The following is a 21,367-nucleotide window of genomic DNA, read 5'->3' as shown; positions in this document are numbered from 1 at the left end:
GGCAGCATGACGGAGCTCCTGATATTTGGTTCATCTCAGGCCCATGCCAAACTTAGCCCTTTATATAACAACTTTTATATACAAGACATCAAATTTGAGATCCACAAGAAAGTAAAAACCCTAGGGGTTCCAATTGAGGCTTGCCTCAATTCAGATGCCCATGTAAAACATCTCAGCCAAAACTGTAACTACTACTTAAGGCTACTCAGGTGCATTCGCCCCTACCTCAACGAAAAGAATAGTGTTTTGACTTTCTGTCACGTGTAAGGGACTCAGAACCACTCACCTTATTACACGGACCAAACGTTCTTGGACTCAGGGAGGCAATAACACACACTTAGACCAATAGTTTGAATATAATTGGCTGTTTACGGGCCCTTTATTCATATAAGATATCAGCATACAAACGACTCTAAAAGTGAATAGAGTTGGTTATACATAGACATATACATAGATAAAGATAGACAAGTTACATCACCATTAGTACAGTCGAAGGAGAAAATCTAATCTCGACCACTAGAACACTACCCAGTCCCAAGGCAGGTGGGCAGAGAAGTCACGACATGCTAACAGGGTCTGGAGCGGAGCGCCCTCCCTCTCAGCGAGACTTCATCACCCGGGGTTCCATATTTCTCTACTACCCGGATACCTCTTCTCTTATGGGGAAAATATCCTTGCCCACCTCAGGTTGCCAACCATCCCTGGCCGAAGGACAGACAGCAAGCATGGGGAGCACAGAGCGGAAAAATCCAGATAAAAGTGCAACCCAGTTTGTCTACCGCACGCCCGTTCCCAGCACCCCTTATGACTGCCCCTGCACAACTCTGACTCCCTTCTTGGCGCACCCTTGATTGAACAATACCCCAGCTATCCTCCATAATGAGCTCATCTGCTTCCAAATATTCATATCGCAGCCGTGGCAGAACTCATGTCTGCTAACTGAGCTCACAGAAATGTAGCCTTCCATTGCAGTTTTGGAAGTGAATGTCCAAAATGGCCACACACCGGCGCCATGTTTTTTTAGCTAATTTTTGCACACGCATTACATATAGGCCGGACCACCATCTTGACCAGATTGGACTATTGTAATGCCCTGCTATGTGGGGGCTTCCAAAACAAATATCAAGGCATGTCAAACCATCCAGAACGACGCTGTTCGCATTGTCAGGAATGTTCCTAGAAGATCCCATATCTCCAACTTCAGGAGAGAACTCCACTGGTTGCCCGTTCGCAAACGTATCCTTTTAAGATGGGCACCCTGATTCACTGCTGCCTCTATGGCGTTTTATCAGAATACCTTGAAGTCTTGGTACCTCCGACCCAACTGACTATAAATCTATGATCCTCTACCTTAGGTCTAATTCAGGGACCAAAATCCACATGATCAAGGGGCCTTGGTAGATCTTTTCCAGTCGAAGCAACCTCTTTTTGGAATGCTTTACCAGCAACACTTAGACTCTTGCCTAATTTGAAGCTTTTTAGAAAAGCCCTGAAAACTCACCTATTAAAGTGAAGACCCTGAACTGATACCTAACCTTCAGACCTCCTTGTCCCATTATTTTTTGTTTTGTTCTACTTGTGTTCTTTTTGCGCCCTGATGCCTGCGGGCTTCTGGCGCGTTATAAACATATAAATAAATAAAAAATAAATAAATAAGAAGGATCGATGTATGCTATGAAATACGTGCCCGATCAATTAGGCCAATAACATTCCTGACTGAACGACCCTTTAACTCTAAAGGGGTTTCCAAACCTAAAATAAAGAAACTCGGATGCTCGTCAGGAAGTCTGTGAAAGTCTAAATCAAAAAGGCACCATCCCAGTCAAAAACCTCCTACACTAGCCCTGTCACTACAATAAACAATAATAAAGATCAGGCTCTCATCGTGATCCAGGAGAATGTCTAACTTCTCCTAGATGTAAAGTGTCCCAAAGACGCCAAGTATTCTCAAAGTAAAAGTTCCATTAAAGTTTCAGGCTTTATGTAACACACAAACAAAACAGTTCTACAGGATCCTCGTGGGGCTAGGAGAATGGCTACCTTCTCCTAGCTGGTTCCCCAATGTTCCTTTTAGTTTTCAGCAAATCCTGTAATTCCTTTAAGGATGTTTCCACACATTCAACTTTCTTTATAATCTTTATCCTGCCCCCACTGGGGCAAACAAAGATGCTCCCTGAGTCCCCCTTGACTCTACAGCACCACACTCTTGTGGAACTGCCCAGGAAATTGTGCTACAAAGTAATGCACTACTTCATCTGCTTCTTCATGGCTTACAGTCTCGCATCTTCCCGGACCCCTCCTGGACTTATTCACGTTACCTTCTGTCGGGGTACCCTTCACTGGCTTCACAAAGGGTTGTGGATCCACTCTAAAAACTTCAGCCTCTTCTTTCACAGTACTTCTGCGACCTGCTTCTCTCTGTGGGCAATTACTGCTGGCTGTCTAGGCGCAGTTGTCAAACCCCTCGGGTCACCCACGACAGGTCACGCCACCACCACAGTGTCTTGTTCTCTCCTTACATTTGCTCTGCTGTAGGTTACGGTGGACGGTCTCAGCACTGTTTTCGGACCTGATGGTCCACTCACTACATGTGGTGCCACCACCTTTCCATCTCTCCAGGATTACTGTGCCAGTTCCCAACCGACTCGTAAGATGCTGCGCTCTCGCTTCTTTGTCTGCTTCACTCTACCGGTACCCTGCCGACTGACCAGACGCCTTTTGGGCTCACTCTCGCACCACCGACTTCACAATGTTGGAAAGCGAGGGGAGTGGAACTGATTCTTCCTTGGTTCAGTTTCCCTTGCACCCTCCGGCGTTCGTCTTCTGCTTCTACCGCTACTGCTCTCAACGTCTTGCATACATGCAACATACCTTCTCCAGCTTCTCTGACCACTGCTATTACTGCTGCCATCCTGTGGACCTGCAAGATATTCTCGACGGTTCCCTTGAACCACCCCTCTGGCTTCAGCTTCTACTTCTCGATTCTCCGGTCATTTTCTTCTTCTTCATCGTCCTTTCTCACTGTTTGCTTTATATATCCAGATCCTTTCTGAAGCAGCGTCAGCCCAATTGTCAACACCGGATTGAATAGTCCTTGTGCTTTCCGGGAGCGTTCTTGAATTCTTTGTCATCCCAGTTGTTGGGAGAATGTCCAAACTAGTACAGTAGCACATAGTTTCTGAATTAACTATATGTTTAGAAGGCTTAGGTGATGTAGTTATGTTATCAGGTTGGGATGCGACACAGGTTTTCCCCAGAGTTACACCCTTGTCCCCTGGAGGGGATTTCCTCCTCATGAGACCGTCACCCCTTGGGGGACTCTTGGTTGGCGGCCTCACCACCCTAGCCTTATTGAAAGGTACTTCCTCTTGGGGAGAAGTGACGCCATCTTAAGGATCATCACAGAATCCAGAATATTGTTCTAAAACATTGCTTCAGATGCTCAAAATATTCCAACAGGATTTTCAACCTTGGCTTGTTTACAGGCATTTATTTTGTACCAGTCCATTTTCCAGGGACACATTTCGAGGAAAGTCTGTAAGACCCTATCAGTGAATGCTTTTAACCCATCTGTGGTGGGAGGTTCATCAGCTGGCCAGTTGGAGCATACCTGGGTACGTGCCACCCGCAGTAATTGATTAAGGTCTGCACATGTAGGGCAGTAGCAGTCTACAATGACTTGAGGCTCTTCCTGGAATTCGACAGGATCCTCATGTATCTTTGGGAATTTTTGAACAATATTAAATAAGTCAATGGCACCCCAGGGTGCGTGTACCATGAATATGGTATCCCCTCCTGCAGGGAGCTGTCTAAGCACATATAGTCACCTGTACTGGTATTGGCGGGAGGAACTGGGAATCCATCAAAGGTTTTTGTGGTGGATGAAGTTGACTGAAAGAGGCTGGAGATCAGGGCTTATAGCTCAGCTGAGATTGAGCTAGTCATAGAGCTCATTGGGGTGGACTGGAGATAGGTCGTGGTTGGGTAAGTCTGGTCTATCGGACCGGCTGTAGGGTGCGGCATTTAAAATGGCTGGATTGTAAGAGTCCATAATGTCTTCAGGAGATTCCTTTGGTGAGGGTCCCTCTTGGATTAGGGGATATAAGCGGCTGTACCCTGTTTTTCAGACTAGAACTTGCAAGTTGGAGTACCCAGTCTTTAGGTGCTTGGCCTGCTCCTGGAGCTTCTCTTAGATATCTCACAGGGCCCTGATCTTTGATTTGGCCTGTCTCTTGGTAGCTTACGTGTACCCGTATAAGTACCTATCCCATTTTTGATGATGCACTCAGACACCTTTCTTCTCTGGCGCTTTGCACAGGATTGTTATTTTGTCTAAATCGAATGTGCTTTCCTGCGGAAAGTGCCTTTGTGACTCATTCTGTCTATATTTGTGCAATTTATCCAGAAATGTAAAGGCTTTGGGCAAATAGTGTGTAAACAAAATAAGATGGACTTCCTTTAGGAGGACGTGGCACATCCCTAGACTGACCTGAATACATTCTTGCAGTGGATATGACAAGGTGTGGCTTGCCAGGCCCCCTTCATCGCCAGTCGCACACCTGTACTGCCTTCCTGGCAACCCCCGCACTCGTGACTGTCTCTGTATCCCTACAGTCCTACTACCAGCACTTGACACCGGTTGTCTGCACTTACCCTTGCACTTGCCACAAGCTGGCCGTACTTTACTTATTGTTATTATTCTTTTATCCCATGTACTGCACTTTCCCCTCCCCCTCTCCCACGCACTTTCTCCCTTTCCCCTTCCCATGCACTTGTACGATCTGAATGACACCTGGCCTAGTAGGATCGCTGTCTGTCTTCCCTCTGTTCCCCCTCTATTGCCTCGTCGCGCCTTGAAACACTTGTGTATAGGCGCGTGATAAATGCCATATATCATATCATATCATATCATGGTGGGCCAAGTGCATGCCTAACTTGATCTGCGCCTTTGCACTATTGTGTCCGTGAGGTTGGGGTAGCTGGCTCGGCTAATAGCTGACCGTTCTGCTGTGTCTATTCAGAGGCTCAGGTAGAGATCCCTGACCTCTGCTCCTGCCTCGTTACCGAAATTTCAGGGACACCCGCAGCTGTTGGTCAGTTTCAGATGACTGCCATTCACAGTCGTTGGCCTCTGTTATGCTACCCATAGTGCAGAGCAGTGCTCAGTTTTTTCAGGGACAAGGGTAGGAAAGGGTAGAAGACAAGACATTTAAATGGTGGAAACAAAGCTTGTTACAGCTCCTGGTCTAGGATATATATGAGAGTGAGACTACAAAGTTGGGGTGGTACATACAAGGTTTCAATAGTGTGGATGGGGTTTGACAAGACAATCACAGGGCTCCCATCCCATATATTTTCTTCACATCCATACAAGGTTCTCTCATCCCAGTCCTTGGTTCTACCCTACCCTACTCTGACCTGCACAGTGGTCTCATGCCCTCTCGAGTCAGTAGGGAGCATGGATGCGCTCCTTTACTCTTAAAGTTTACCCGCTTTTACAGTTTTCCTGATCAGATCACATTGTTAGGCAGGGTACCTTCCCTCCTATGTCCCAGGACACCAGACAGCTTCCAGATGTCAGACTTCTGAATTATTTTTACTAGAGACTAACATTTCCCCAACCCGTTTCAGATATTACACAAGACATGACTCATAACACTGCAATTACGTGCGTTCACCAACTCACGATTCAGTCAGCTCTCCTTCTGTGTCTGCTCTGTGTACTCCCTGTAATCCCCAGGCATGCCTGCCAGCTCTCCCCACCAGCAGAATAGTATCCTTGTCCCAAGGGGATCGCTGGGAGTCGTGCCCTGCTACAACTTCAGAGTCATCACTCTTGTCGAGGAAGAGAACCACAGACTATTCTGGTGGATTGGTGAACGGTTTTATTAGCAACTAGCTGTACCCGGCCACGCGTTGCTGTGGCTCAATCTGGTTAAATGGAAAAGAAAGATATGTTGCGTGTTCTGGAGTCGGAACACGCAACATATAATTGTCCATGTGAGAAGCAATCCGTGTCTAGATCTAAACCGCACAATTCTAAAGATTGGCCTTGAGCTTTGTTGATGGTGATTGCAAACGCAAGTTGGCCTGAATTGAGCTGTTACGATTTCTGCGCCGAACAACGTCATTTGGAAGCATGAGTTGTATTTCCTGATGTTAGATAGGAAATGCTTTGTTTCAGCGGTACATCCGGCAAGCAAAGTTTTTAATGGCTCTGGCGGTTCTCCAAGTTGAGGCAGTATAATTTTCCCAGCGGTGCAACACATTCCTTTCGTTTCTCCATTAAATTTCAGAGCCTTGCAATAAGGACACACTTCAGTCATAGTGCTGATGAGAACATGCCGGCTCAAACTATAATCATCAGCTGGGTTGTACCAGAATGCAAGGCGATTGTAATTGCGTGATTGCTGAGCACAGAGTCGTGTTTGACGCTCATCTGCTGTTTCTCGTTGACGTCTTCAGCCACTCTCAGCCTGTCGCATTCATTCGGTTGAGTACGAAGCAGATCTGAAGTTGCAGAACGCGATCGCCGTGCTCGCAACCGTGCATCCTGAAGTCTGGCTGCACGTCGCTCTGCTGCTTCCTCGGCACGTATTTGAGCGATTCTAAATCGGAAACATTGAAATGGAATTGTAAAATATTTAGTATAACGTGTGTTGCTTTTACATCCACCAGATGGTGATGTTTTTCCGAAAAAGCATGAAAATATTTAGTATAGCATGTATTGCTTTTACGTCCAACAGATGGCGTTGTTTTTCAGAAAAGGCATGTTTTTACCTGTCACAGGTGTGACATCTATGTATGGTAGGTATATAAAAACAAGCGCGCATTCGAATGCAATGTCAAAATTTCAAAGCAATCAGTGAAGTACTTTCGGAGATTTAAGATTTTAAACAAACAAACATTTACATTTTTATTTATATAGTGTCATGATTCCTGCCCCTCATGTCCCCAGCCCTCCAGGATGTCAGGCTGGAGCCAGGCCACGATCACCTACATGGCCCTCAAAGGCCTCTCCATCCCTCCAAAGACCCACTTGGAGTCAGACTTGGCGCTTGTGGCACCAGACTCACTCACTCCCATAGGATAACATTGGGGATTGGACTTGTAGTGCATTGATGGGGACAAGATGGATGCCCCCACATATTTCGGTTCCCAGAACTGCATGTGCAGTCTAGTCTTTTGGGTGTGGTTCAGCCCAGAGACACCTGGGATACCCAGAGACTATTTAAGCCACCCCCAGGCTGAGAAACATGCTTTGCGTTTTCTGCACCTGCAGTGTGACACTCACCGTGTTCAGATCGGTCTCCAGTAGGCCTGCATCTTTCTTCTGCGCTCAGCTCCTGCAAGAACAAGAACACCGTCAGGAACAGCCTTACCGTGTGGCGCTTCTGCCCATCATTCATTGCTCCTTCTGTTCTGCGGGCATCTTCGGCGGTGTCATTCCCATCCCGGCACGCCGCTTCCTAAGGAAAAGGGAAAAGAACAGAAAAAAGGCATTAGTAAGCATTCAGCAAATCTTTGCTTATTTTTAAAGACTGTATGAGCTTCAAACGCTTACCTGAATCCCAGCCACTCTGGGGGAACTCTGTCTCGGAACTTCTCATCCATCGGCAAGAGGGAAAAGACACTCCAGGTTAGCATGGAAACATCTAGAGGTGCCGCATACCGCGCTTACTCACCGCATTTCTTCTTCATAACCGGCATCCACGCTGAAAACATTGCGGCACCTAAAAGACACAGAAAAAGAACTCAGTTCAATACAAATATGAAAGGGTTGCATCGTGCATCGTGCTCTCACTCACCTTCAGCACTACTTATCTCAGCAGCACGTCGCTATCCCCGGACGCCGGCCATCATCTAAGGAAGGAAAGGAACAAAGTTAGAGAACTGTTCAAAAGACTCATTATACTTTCCTGTCAGACTCTTGCCAGTGAAGTAACTAGGCAGCAATGAGCCTGCATCAATCAACGCGCCCCTGCGCTGAAAGCAGGACGGAGAGCACACTTTCCAAGAAAACAAGGTGAGCTGTGGATCAAAGGGAAGGGTTGGACCCCGGGGAAGAAGGGGTTCAAGCACACAGAGACAATAGGGAGTTAAACTCTACCAATCCTGTGTTTCAGGCTTAGTCTCCAGTTGTGTAGACTCCAGGGAAGGGTTTGAGGTCGTAAGAGGTCAGAACAGGCTGAGTGACGTCCCCGTGGATACCAGGTGAGCGTTACAGACGCAAAGCCTCACATCAAAATCCACCTGGGCGTCATGGAAACATCAGAAACCGACCAGTTAGCCAACATGTTGGGGCAGCTAGGTTCCGAAATACATGCAGCCAGGCAGGAGACCAGCACCCTGAGGAGAGAGATGATAGTAGCCAAAGAACACACTGATGATTTAAGCCGGCAACTTCTCCAGTCACAAGCAGGGCATGCACCATTGCCGGGAAGCGTGCCCTCAATGCCAGCACCATCAGCCAATCCGGTTCAGATAACCCTTCCTGGGGCAGTTCCCTTGGCCCCACCAGAACGATTTACGGGGGATCCCAAGAGGTTTGCAACGTTCATGAACCAGTGCCGCATGCACTTCCTTTGTAGACCAGGGGCCTTTCTGAATGACCAATCACGGGTCACTTTTGTGCTATCTTACCTGAGTGGTAGGCGCGCCGCGGAATGGTCTGTACCCTTTGTGGCCCAAGACGATCCTTTGCTGCATGACTTCAGGGGCTTTCAGCAGGAGATGGAAAAGCTGTTTGCCCGTCGTACTCATGGGCAGCATTGGACAACGAACTTCTGTCCCTACGCCAAGGGAATCAAGACCTATTAACATACAGAGCCACGTTCAATAGACTCGTAGTTGAAGCAGAATGGCCAGTGGAGAAGAGAACCAAGTTATTTCATCAGGGGTTGCGGGGGGAGCTCAAGGATGTTCTCGCACAAGTAGTGAACCCCCCGAAAGACTGCTCAGAATTCATTGACCTTGTTGTTCAACTGGATCATAGGTGGCAGGACCGAAGAGCAGATCAAACCAGACCGGACCCTCGCCCCATGTATGTGTGTTCAAAGGACAATATTGCCCGCATAACGAAAGGTTCAGGAGAACCAATGCAAATCGGGGGGGGGGGGGTCAGATCCCCCTTGACTAAAGCGGAAAGGGATAAAAGGAGACAGCAGCAGTTATGTCTGTACTGTGGAAAGTCAGGTCATTTCCTTAAAGAGTGCCCTGTGAAGCCACCAAGGAGGACGGTAGGGGCCACGGACAAGGAAGATACCATCAAGGAATCGGAAAACTCCCCAGCCCGGCAAGTGTAGGGGTCCACTTGTCGAGCGAAGAAAGTGAACTACAGACCTCCCATTTTGCACTATATGTGGTCTTGATCAATCACCAACAACCATCTCGGATGCACGCAGTAAGAGCGTACATTGACAGTGGAGCCGTCGGGAATTACATCGACCAGGATCTTGCGGCAAAGATGGGGCTTCCGTTACGCCCTAAATCAACCACTAACACTGTTACCACTGTCGACGGCACGGAAATAGCTTCTGGTCCAGTATCCCAATGCACTGCAGCTTTAACCCTTCTGTGCCAGGATGGACACCAAGAATCTATCGTTTTCGACCTCATTAAGGCACCACAGTTCCGGTTGATTTTGGGAATGCCATGGTTGGTAGCTCACAATCCTCGAATCGATTGGCGAGCAAAAGAATTGGCCTTTCCTGAGACTTGCGCCCACACATGTTATCGCCAAGAGAAACAACTAATAGACACCAGATCCTCCGCGCTTGCGACTGTGGCAATCGGCACCATACCAAGTGAATACCAGGACTTTCAAGATGTTTTTCAGAAAGAACAGGCTAATACCCTGCCACCGCATAGACCATACGATTGCCAAATCGACCTGATACCCGGCGCACAAATCCCTTGTGGGTGAATGCACTCACTCACGGAATTAGAAAACCAGCACCTGAAGGACTATCTTGACCAATACCTGGCCAACGGGTTCATCCGTCCCTCGAAGTCTCCAGCAGCCAGTCCTCTATTCTTCGTACCGAAAAAGGAGGGGGACTTGAGAACGTGCATCGACTATCGCGCACTGAACCAGATTACCGTAAAAAAACGCTACCCCCTGCCACTGATCCCTGAATTGCTTGATCAAGTCAAAGATGCCCAAATCTACATAAAATTAGACCTGAGGGGGGCATATCACCTTGTTCGCGTAAAACAGGGGGACGAATAGAAAACTGCTTTTCACACCAAATACGGCTTGTACGAATATCAAATAATGCCCTTTGGCCTTTGCAACGCGCCAGCAGCATTTCAATACTTCATGAACGATGTCCTACGGGAATTGATTGATGTCTGTGCTTGTACATTGACGATATTCTAGTATGTTCCGCATCAAAGCAGGACCACGTTAAACACGTCCGATCCGTATTGGAGAAACTCTGTCAACACCAGCTCTGTGCCAAGCTCGAAAAGTGCTCATTCCACGTCTCTGAGGTGAAATTCCTGGGCTTTATTCTCAGCCCGAATGGAATCCGAATGGATGTACACAAGGTAGATGCTCTCCTGAACCGGCCATCCCCAAATTCATTCAAGGGGGTTCAAAGTATGCTGGGTTTTGCAAACTTCTACCGCTGGTTCATCCCAGGATTTTCGCAAATCGTGCATCCCATCACGTCATTTCTAAGGAAAAGCAACAAAAAGTTCCAGTGGACAACAGAAGCCGAGGAAGCTTTCCAGGAACTCAAAGCAAGCTTCACATCTGCCCCAATCTTACGCCACCCTCTTCCTGATCTCCCACACCTGGTGGAAGCGGACACCTCCAGCATGGCTATGGGAGCCGTCCTCTCACAAAAGGACCCCGAAACGGGCCAGTTACACCCTTTTGCCTTCTGGTCGCGTAAATTCACACCCCCTGAACTCAATGACGCTATCACAGACAAAGAACTCCTGGCCATTAAGTCAGCCATTAAGGCATGGCGGCACTACCTCTTGGGCGCCAGACACACAATCACCGTAATAACTGACCACAGGAACCTCCAGTACCTAAAAACGGCAAAGGCCCAATCCTCACGACAACTACGTTGGGCTCTTTTTTTTGCTGAATATGACTATGTGATTACATTTCGACCAGGGGTGAAAAACGGGAAGGCAGATGCCCTTTCCCGTATGGGGGTGGAAGAGCAAGGGTATCAGACCCCTGACCCAATAGCAATCATCCCGAGTTACAAGCTCCTAGGAATCACAGCAACCATAACTCAGAAAGAATTACATGAAGAAATCCAAAACCTGATGAGTCCGGAGCAATTACAAGCGTGGAGTGCACAAGGAGAACATTACATGATAAAAGATCAGTTGCCCTACTTCAGGAATCGGTTATTCTTACCATACCAAGAACTACGAGTACAAGTCATTTCCGGTTATCATGATTCCTTGATCGAGGGCCACCCCGGAATCGCTAAAACCCTAGCCAAGGTAAAACAAAATTATTGGTGGGCCACGTGGCGTAAAGACATTATCTAATTCATCCTATCCTGTGGAGTGTGTGCTCAAAACAAGTCATCCAAGCAGAAACCGGCTGGGCTATTACAACCATTGGAAATCCCACCAGCACCCTGGAACACGTTGTCCCTCGATTTTATTACTGACTTACCACCCAGTCAAGGGTTTAACACTATTCTTGTAGTCGTGGACCTATTTTCAAAAATGGCACATTTCATTCATTTTAAGGGGCTCCCAAATGCTTCCACTCTGGCAAAGGTATTTCTTGAAGGCATCGTACGGCTCCATGGGTTTCCTTCAGTTTTGGTCTCAGACCAAGGTACTCAATTCGTATCTAACTTCTGGAGAAAATGCTGCTCTATGGCCCAGATCGACATCCGGCTATCCACCAGTCACCATCCCCGAACGGATGGTCAAACTGAGAGGACAAATCAGACGCTCGAGCAATATCTGCATTGCATGTTACACCAAGCTGAAGGAAGCTGGTTCGACCAATAATGGATAGCTGAATATGCTTATAATAATTCCCTACAAACCAGCACTGGGCAGACACCCTTTTATACCATCTATGGCAGGCACCCACGTACTTCTGAGTTGGACGTTCCTACAACCCTGGAAATGCCAGCAGTCAAAACCTTGCACACAACCATTTCTCAAACCTTTAAAAGGGCAGCTGAACACCTACTTCAAGCTAAGAATCGCCAAAAGAAGTTTGCTGATCAACACCGAGCAAAGGCCCCCAACTACCAAGTAGGAGACAAAGTCTGGCTGGCGTCTAAACACGTGTCCAGTAAAGGAACCCAAACTTTCCGTCCAAGATACCTGGGTCCATTCACCGTCACTTCAGTGATAAATCCTGTGGCGGTCAGACTAGCTTTGCCGTCAAACATGCAGATTCATCCTGTGTTCCACGTGTCTCTCCTTAAACCTGTTCAACCTGGGATCCGGGTAGCAACGCCACCGCAGCCAGTAGTAGTCACCGGGGGAGCCAGAATTCGAAGTCAAGGACATCCTGGATTCAAAGTACGTCAGATCCAAATTATACTACTTAGTAGACTGGAAGGGCTATGGTCCACAAGACAGGACATGGGAGCCTTGTGAATACATCCATGCACCTCGCTTGCTTAGACGATTTCATCAAAACCATCCAAACAAACCAGGACCAGACAGAAGAGCCACCTTGAGAGGGGCCTTGGGGCGGAATCCTGTCATGATTCCTGCCCCTCATGTCCCCAGCCCTCCAAGATGTCAGGCTGGAGCCAGGCCACGATCACCTACATGGCCCTCAAGGGCCTCTCCATCCCTTCAAAGACCCACTTGGAGTCAGACTTGGCGCTTGTGGCACCAGACTCACTCACTCCCATAGGATAACATTGGGGATTGGACTTGTAGTGCATTGATGGGGACAAGATGGATGCCCCCACATATTTCGGTTCCCAGAACTGCATGTGCAGTCTAGTCTTTTGGGTGTGGTTCAGCCCAGAGACACCTGGGATACCCAGAGACTATTTAAGCCACGTCCAGGCTGAGAAACATGCTTTGCGTTTTCTGCACCTGCAGCGTGACACTCACCGTGTTCGGATCGGTCTCCAGTAGGCCTGCATCTTTCTTCTGCGCTCAGCTCCTGCAAGAACAAGAACACTGTTAGCAACAGCCTTAACTTGCGGCGCTTCTGCCCATTATTCATCGCTCCTTCTGTTCTGCGGGCATCTTCGGCGGTGTCATTCCCATCCCGGCACACCGCTTCCCAAAGGAAAAGGGAAAAGAACAGAAAAAAGGCATTAGTAAGCATTCAGCAAATCTTTGCTTATTTTTAAAGACTGTAAGAGCTTCAAAAGCTTACCAGAATCCCAGCCGCTCTGGGGGAACTCTGTCTCGGAACTTCTCATCCATCTACACGAGGGAAAACACACTCTAGCGTGGAAACATCTAGAGGCGCCGCATACCGCACTTACTCACCGCATTTCTTCTTCATAACCGGCATCCACACTAAAAACGTCGCGGCACCTAAAAGACACAGAAAAATAACTCAGTTCAATACAAATATGAAAGGGTCACATCGCGCATCCTGCTCTCACTCACCTTCAGCGCTACTCATCTCAGCAGCACGTCGCCATCCCCGGACGCCGGCCATCATCTAAGGAAGGAAAGGAACGAAGTTAGAGAACTGTTCAAAAGACTCATTATACTTACCTGTCGGACTCTTGCCAGTGAAGTAACTAGGCAGCAACGAGTCCGCATCAATCAACGCGTCCCTGCGCTGAAAGCAGGACGGAGAGCACACTTTCCAAGAAAACAAGGTGAGCTGTGGATCAAAGGGAAGGGTTGGACCCCGGGGAAGAAGGGGTTCAAGCACACAGAGACAATAGGGAGTTAAACTCTACCAATCATATCTTTTAGGCCCAGTCTCCAGTCGAGTAGACTCCAGGGAAGGGTTCGAGGTCGTAAGAGGTCAAAACAGGCTGAGTGACGTCCCCGTGGATACCAGGTGAGCGTTACATATAGATAGCAAAGTCACAGGACAACAAACCAACAGCAGTTACGAGACTCGGCATGAGGAACCCCCTCCCACCTCAGTGCCTTGGCTATATACTGGAAGGTACACATGGGAGGTGTGGACATGAGACAGAAACATGTTACATGTGGAAGGGCAGTGTCTCAGCATACACGTCTCAGGCAGTGGCTGCATTTTCATGCTCAAGACAATATAATCAGGCTGGAAGACATATGATGATGCAAGGTTAGATACTTCTACAGTTCTCAAACGGTTCGGGTAGGCAAGCCCGCTTTCTATATAACTTCCATCTGCTAAAGCTGCCTTGCCTAGAAAGCAGCAGCCTAACACACGCGTATTTATGTCAAAAGGGAAACATGCCGAGGCGAGAGTTGTGGAGCCAAGTGCTGCTACACACTGGGCGCTGGAGCTGTCGAGGTTAAAACAGGAGCAGTAGAACATGGGGCTCACCTCACAATGGCAATAAGGGACTTGTGAAACATGGCAGTTTGCATTAGCAGCACAGGATTATAATGCAACCGGGGTCAGTTTATTAACATTTTCAAAACCGCCGGTTTCCCCCACAATGGCATGCGCCAGGCTGAAGGACATTAATAAGGCAGCAGACTGGTCAGGAGAATCAGTGTTTTTTAAACTGATTGACCAAATAGCTTTGTTGGGAGTAAGGTTTGAACAAGCATAATACGAGCCTCCTTGTTTGACATAGAATACAGATTTTCCACATGAATATTAAGGAAAATCATGATTCTATTAAAGACACAGGGCCTCACTACGAGGAAGGAGGCAACCATGACGCTTTTGGCGGCATGGCTACCCCCTTACCGGGCACCAGGTCTGGGTTCCTTGAATGAGGAATTACCAGGCCATTCCGACTTTGGAGGGCCCGGTAATTCCTCATTCAAGGAACCCGGACCTGGTACATCCCCATTCCCATACGAGCCTCCATAGGGCTCAATGGGAATGGGGAGGATGCTAACAACGGGCCCGTTAATAACTGGCCCGTTGTTAGCATCCTGGTCTGCTCGCGGGACCGGCTAAGGACGCCTGGTAAAACCAGGCATCCTTAGCAGGTTCCCGCAAGCAGACCTCGTAACGGGGGCGGTAAGGGGTTAACGGGTCCGGCACCTTTACCGGTGCTGTTAACCCCTTACTGCCCTCCTCGTAAAGAGGCCCACAGAGTTGAAGAGTTAGCCCATCCAAGCAATCGAAAATGTGATGATGTTCCTTGGAAAGCTAAATTGAATGGTTTATAAGTGTTGTGAATACTGTAGGAGATGTGCCAGCAAAAGCTAAGAGTTGCTAATATATATGACAAGAATTGATGTTATGTTCTGATGGTGTATTGCAAACTGACATTTTTTTAAAAAGCGATTGCCCACCCAATGCATAACGGGAGTATTTCCACTGCTTTACTTTCAGGAGCAGAGTTTGAAAACCTCAAAGAAGCATAGGAGGATTAGGTTTGCAACAGTTGACAAGTTTGTTATTGTTGATGCAGAGGGAGCAAGTCAAAGTCTAATCTTCACAGCGAAGAAGAGGGCGAAAGATACAGCTTGTTGTGGGGCCAGGGTGGCAGGCCTGCATCGGTTAGGTAGCCTGGGAGGCAGGCCGGCTGCTCCAGGGTCGCTGTGCACGCAGCAATTGCAAGGCCCACACAGGAACAGGAGTTGGGAGGCAACTGGCGAGCAGGAAGCCGCTAGCTGTTTTTTTTAGCAACTCACACGTGACCCAGAACGCACCCGTACTGTAGTCACAACACAGTTTTAATATGTTATCCATGCGTTAAAGGACTGTGATTGGTTACTGGGTCATGTGATGTTCTGTTTACTAGGAGTACTCCTCCATGGGTTTATGGGAACAGTAATGAATTCAAGTGCCTGGGACGCCAGTGCCTAGCAGCATGCTTCGATACCAGTCCTGCACTTAGAGGTTTGAGTCTGGCATGAAGTGCATTAGAAAAAAAACAAAGATTTTATTTGATGCTGTTTTCTGGCATTAAAGATAGAGAAGGAATAATACTTTGTCTTCCAGTCTTTAATAGAATCATGATTTTCCTTTAGTGTGGAAAATCTGTATTATCCTGACAGGGCCCCATTTCCAGGCCAGTCCGAGCCGTCTGGTTACCCTACCCATCTTCCTCATAGTGGTAGAGGTACTCCAAAGCAATAGGTTCACTGTATAGTGTGAGAAACCTGAGGGTATTTTCCCAAGCGATCCTCGAGAATCCCTTATTCAGGTGGCCTGGGAAGGGCCGATGCTCTCAAACCCCAACCCTAGGGACGGACAATCGAGAGAGGATCATCTGAATGGGGGAGCCCGGGATTGTGCTTGGGAACATATCCCAGGTGAGATGCAGTATTTTAACGGGAAAGAAGGAGAAGAGGACGAGATCCATAACACCTTTGTAAGTTGCACTACATCTGCCTCCCTTCCTCCCATTGAATCTTTCTTGCCCATACACCACCATACCCCGGTATACAACCATCCCCTAGGATCTCAAACCTTGTTACACCCAGAAATGATCTCTGCCAGAATCCCTATTTTCCTGTGTCCTAGCCGAATACTCCTGGTCATTCTTTTCCACGTCCCTCTGGTTATTATTTTCCGAACTCCCAGTCAGCATTGACAAAACACTACTGTTCCCAGAACCCCCCCTATTCATTTCACAAACCCTACCAAAAGTACCCTTCCAAATTCACTTAACCCCCTAGGACAAAGAATATAATTCCCCCTTCTTATAACACCTTCTCCCCATCCAACCACGTAGAATACTTAGAAACTCTAGCCCCCACCCCTTTTATAACACCACTAACACTAAAGCCGTTCACCTGACATGTCCCAACCCAAGGGCCAGGCAAAGTCAGGCAATTGACCAGAACCGCACACACCTGACAGCCCTTTCCCTTCCCCACAGGGATAAAAGATGGTGCACGAGAGCACAATACGAGCAAGGCAGACCGCACAAGGAGAGAGCTAACTCAGCACGGCAGTTCAAGTGGAGGAGAAAGATGATGCGAACCGATAGAGTGACAAGGAGAGAAGCAACCTTGCCGGTTCCAACCAAGGCCCCTGAAACCTCCACAGAAGGAATCGTAAGACTGCGAACAATAGCCAGCCTGTGTTGCAGCAGATGTCAACGGAACTGTGTTGAACAAAAGTAGCAAACGGCTTATTGAAGAAAGTGTCAGGATTAAGGGCTGTGGCAGACGAGGCGGTTTGCAGCATGGGAAATGACTGAGGACATTTAAAGCCGGGGCAATGCTGTGGAGACTGGATTAGGCCTTTTGAATTTTATTTCCCAGCAGCACTGGGGAAATCTTGTTGTTCCGCGCATTTGCGTGGTGTGGCAGATGTGAGTAATTGCAGCATGCTTATAATCAGCTGTCCGCCCATGCCAGGTGCGGATTATTTTGTTAGCACGGGCGGTTACAGCGTGTGAGGAGAAGATCCATGGGGAAGCAGCAGTGGAACGCTGAAGGTCTGGGAAGTGCGGGAACATTCCGGGCCATGCAGCGGTGACGGAAGGCTTGCCCGCTCCCAACGCTGAACCTCTTCTCGTCCGGATAGTCCCATGGGGCTCCCAGACAAAAAGCTAAGTGGCTAGTGCTTTGTTGAATACTGCATGAGTGTTTGTGGTCGGGGAATACCGACTGTCTGTGGGAGTTGCGCCCTACGCCTCAAATGAGCCCTTTGGGCTGTGCAATGCCCCGGCGGTGTTCCAGTTTTTCATGCAAGAGGTACTTGGGGAATTCATTGATGTGTTTGTCATTGTATATATAGATGACATCTTGATCTACTCTGCTTCCGGGGAACAACACGTAGCGCATGTAAGGGCAGTGCTACATTGCCTGCAAGAATACCAAATCTATGTAAAATTTCAAAAAAGTGCCTTTAACACTACACAAGTGGAATTGTTGAGTTTTATTCTAACACCAGCTGGCATTGTGATGGACAGGAAACAGGTGTAGGCGGTTACTGATTGGCCCTCCCCTCAGTGTGTAAAAGATATTCAGTCCTTCTTAAGGTTTGCCAACTTCTATCAGAGGTTCATTGGTAATTCTTATCAAATTGTGACCTTGATCACCGAGCTACTAAGAAATGCAGTTAGTTTCAGTTGGAGTGAGGAGGCAGAAAAGGCATTTCAAGAGTTGAAGGGAGCCTTTACTAAGGCACCAGTGTTGAGACATCCGAATTCGGGTAAGCCTTTTCAGGTGGAGACGGATGCATATAATGTAGCTTTAGGGCAATATTATCTCAGAAATTGTACTCCTGGAAGCTTACCAGATGTGACCATAACTATTCTATCAGCGATAAGGAGTTGTTGGCCATTCATGCTGCCTTTTTGGAATGGAGGCATTACTTGTTGGGGGCCGGCATCGGGTGATGGTGGTGACGGACCACAAAAATCTACAATACTTCAATACAGCCCAGACACTTAGCCCTAGGCAACTACGGTGGTCTCAATACTTTAATGAATTTGATTTCATGGTACCTTTTCGGCCAGGGAAAAGGAATGGAAAGGCCTGCCTTATTATGCAGGGTGGTTATTTTTACCCACCAAGGAATTACAAGACAAAGCCTTGTACTGGTGTCACAAATCTACTTTAGCCGGTCATTCCGGTAAAAAAAAGACCCAAAGCATGTTGGAGAAGTACTTTTGGTGGCCTGATTTGAGAAAGGATATTGTTGCCTATATTCTGAGGTGTGAAAACTGTGCGTGCATCAAGGCGGACCATTCTAAAAAGATGGGATTGTTACAGCCACTACCGACACATGAGAGGTCATGGAGAAACATTTCCATGGACTTCATTACGGACCTTCCACCAGACAACCAGCATGACACTATTTGGGTTGTAGTGGATTACTTGTCTAAGCAAGCTCATTTTTTTATGTGTGTAGGAATTCCTGGGGCAGGACAATTTGCAGAGTTGTTTTACAGCATATTATGAGGCTGCATGGTTTCCCTAAAAGTATTGTTTGGGACAAAGGACCACAATTCACCTCTAAGTTTTGGCGTACTTCTGCCTGATGCTGGGAATCAGCTGTGCTCTGTCTACGAGTTATCACACTAAAAATGACAGCCAGATGGAGAGAGTCAACCAAACATTAGAACAATATCTGCACTGTTATTTGGGGAACGGTATGGAATTTTGGGTGAGAGCCTTATGGTTGGCAGAATTCACATACAATAACACAGAGCATGCGTCATTGAGCATGGCACCCAATGAATGTTTGTATGGTCAGGAGTAAAACATGATACCAGAAAAATTGTCTAAGGTGGAACAGATTTCTATTCTTCAGGAGCGCAAGCAGTTGCTTCTCCATATCAGACAGAAGGAACAATTGAATTTGGAACAAGCTAAGATTGTGTATAAAGCACAGGCTGACAAGAAATGTGAGGAGGCTCCGAAGTACAAGGTGGGAGATAGGGTATGGTTATCTACTCAGAATCTTTCCCTGGTGGGTCCTCGCAAGTTTGCACCTTGATTCATTGGGCCTTATGAAATCATACAGTGCGTGTCATCTATGGCTATGAAATTGCATTTGCCAAAGACTTTAAAGAAACATCCAGTGTTCCATGTGTCTTTGCTTAAACCTGCAGCTCCTGGAATGATCATGCAATGATCACCAGCTATTCTGAAAGAGGGCCAAGTGGAATACGAGGTGAAACGGATCATGGATTCCAAAGGAAAGTGACAAAGTTTATGGTATCTCATTCAATGGTCCGGTTATGGTCCTGAAGACTGTTCATGGGAACCGACAGGGGCTGTGCATGCTCCTAAATTGGTGCGACTATTTCATTTGCAATATCCTGAGAAACCAGGCCCTGGGAAGGGCCCTGGGAGAGGAGGTACTGTCAGGAGTAATGGCTGGGGCAGGCAAGGGGGTTTGCAGCATGGGAAATGACTACAGACATTTAAAGCAGGGCCAATGCTGTGGAGACTGGATTAGGCCTTTTGAACTTCATTTCCCAGCAGCACTGGGGAAATCTTATAGTTCTGCGCATTCGTGCGCGGTGTGGCAGCTGTGAGTAATTGCAGCATGCTTATCATCAGCCGTCCGCCCATGCCAAGTGCGGATTATTTTGTTAGCATGGGCAGTTACAGCGTGTGAGAAGATCCATGGGGGAGCAGTAGCAGAACGCAAAAGGTCTGGGCAGTGAGGGAACATTTCCGGGCCATGCGGTGGTTATGGAAGGCGTGCCCGCTCCCAAAGCTGAACCTCTTCTCGTCCAGGTAGCCCCGTGGGGCTTCCGGACAAAAAGCTAAGTGGCTAGTGCTTTGTTGCATACTGCATGAGTGCTTGTGGTCGGGATATCGACTGTCTGTGGCAGTTGCGCCATACACCTCGAATGCGGGACATGTTTATTCTGTAAACCATTATGCTCAAATGAGGGAAATGTTTATTCTGAATACAATTAAGCTCTAATTAGGGACAAGTTTATTCTATAAACCATCATGTTCTGAATGAGGGACATGTTTATTTTGTAAACCATTACATCCCGAGTAGGGAAAAGAATACAAAGGTGCTATGGGTCTGCTGAAGAGAGCAGGTTCCTAATTTGAGTTATTCAGGCGCGTGTGCCAGATAACACATGTCAGTTACACCAGACAATTTCAAGAACGTTTATGTTACGTTTGGGAAGTTGACTTTATGTTCATGTCATATTTGATTTTGCTTGCCCTTGGGGCCATGCTTTTGTATATTCATTTGGGAAGGTATACCAGTATGTTCCATCTGGCCTGCTAAGTGTTTTTCATGTTTTCATGCTCATCTTGTTTCATGTTATATGTTTGGTCTTCTAAGATATATGTTCTCAATAGGAAGAAAGGGTACATGTTATTTGCAAAGAGCCTTAGGTACAGGGGGTGAGGAGCTCAGTAGAGGTCAAGCAGGAGTAGGGTTACAGGACTGTGTCAGGTTATTGATGTATGTGTATGTATTTTTCCTATGCTCCCCCTTACCTATCCAAACATGTTTTCCCTATACCTCTTTCTGGTTTTCCTAACTTCCCCCACCCTATCCACAACCTCTCCCTAATCCCTCTTCCCCAAATTGGTTGCCATGTGGGTACCTGTGGTCTTGACATTCAGGCGCCCGTGCCAACCACAGTGGGAGGGTCGAATCCATTTGGCTTCTGTGGTTCAGGGGAGAGTGTTGATACTCTCTCATTGTATAAGTTTGACATAGTGTAGGTTTGTAAAAAGTACAAAGAACTGTTAATACGAGAGGGGATGTGGGGATGCGCAGGGGGTGATGGGCGCACCTGGGATTAGGGGCACCAAGAGCCGAGGCAGCGGACCGGCCGCTCCTCTCGCGGCGGTCGCCTGCGCCGGCAGCGGGAAGCCCGAG

The sequence above is a fragment of the Ambystoma mexicanum genome, chromosome 3p, assembly GCF_040938575.1.
Source record: "Ambystoma mexicanum isolate Mex_15411 chromosome 3p, UKY_AmexF1_1, whole genome shotgun sequence".
Lineage (NCBI taxonomy): Eukaryota > Metazoa > Chordata > Amphibia > Caudata > Ambystomatidae > Ambystoma > Ambystoma mexicanum.
This window is presented reverse-complemented; position numbering follows the sequence as displayed.